General features: G+C 28.9%; 1 protein-coding gene across 1 annotated transcript in view; it reads right to left on the reverse strand.

Annotated features, from left to right (window-relative positions):
- Window positions 1-336, reverse strand: part of LOC119594537 (hemicentin-1-like) — a gene marked incomplete in the record, with an annotated part of 21,635 nt that overhangs the window by 7,170 nt on the left and 14,129 nt on the right.

Here is a 336-nt window from a genome sequence, read left to right on the forward strand (position 1 = left end):
AAAGAATTATAAAATTATAATTACATATAGGTAATATGAATGACGTAGAATGGATAACACGTATTATTCAAATTAGAAACACCAGTGAACAAAACATGAAACGGAAAATATAAATGGATAATCGATACCATGTTGAAGGATTTTCCTGAAGAAAATATGGAACGGAAGACATATATGATATTTAGGTAATCTACCTGATATACAAATTCGAAACACTAATAAACAAGTATTAATAAAAATATTCCCCACATCGGGAAAAAAAGAAAGCTAACTCACCCACGAGTATTCCCTTAAAAAATCTAGAATCTTTCTCCAGAAGACTTCACAACTTAAATT

Source organism: Penaeus monodon, chromosome 34 (assembly GCF_015228065.2).
Source record: "Penaeus monodon isolate SGIC_2016 chromosome 34, NSTDA_Pmon_1, whole genome shotgun sequence".
NCBI lineage: Eukaryota > Metazoa > Arthropoda > Malacostraca > Decapoda > Penaeidae > Penaeus > Penaeus monodon.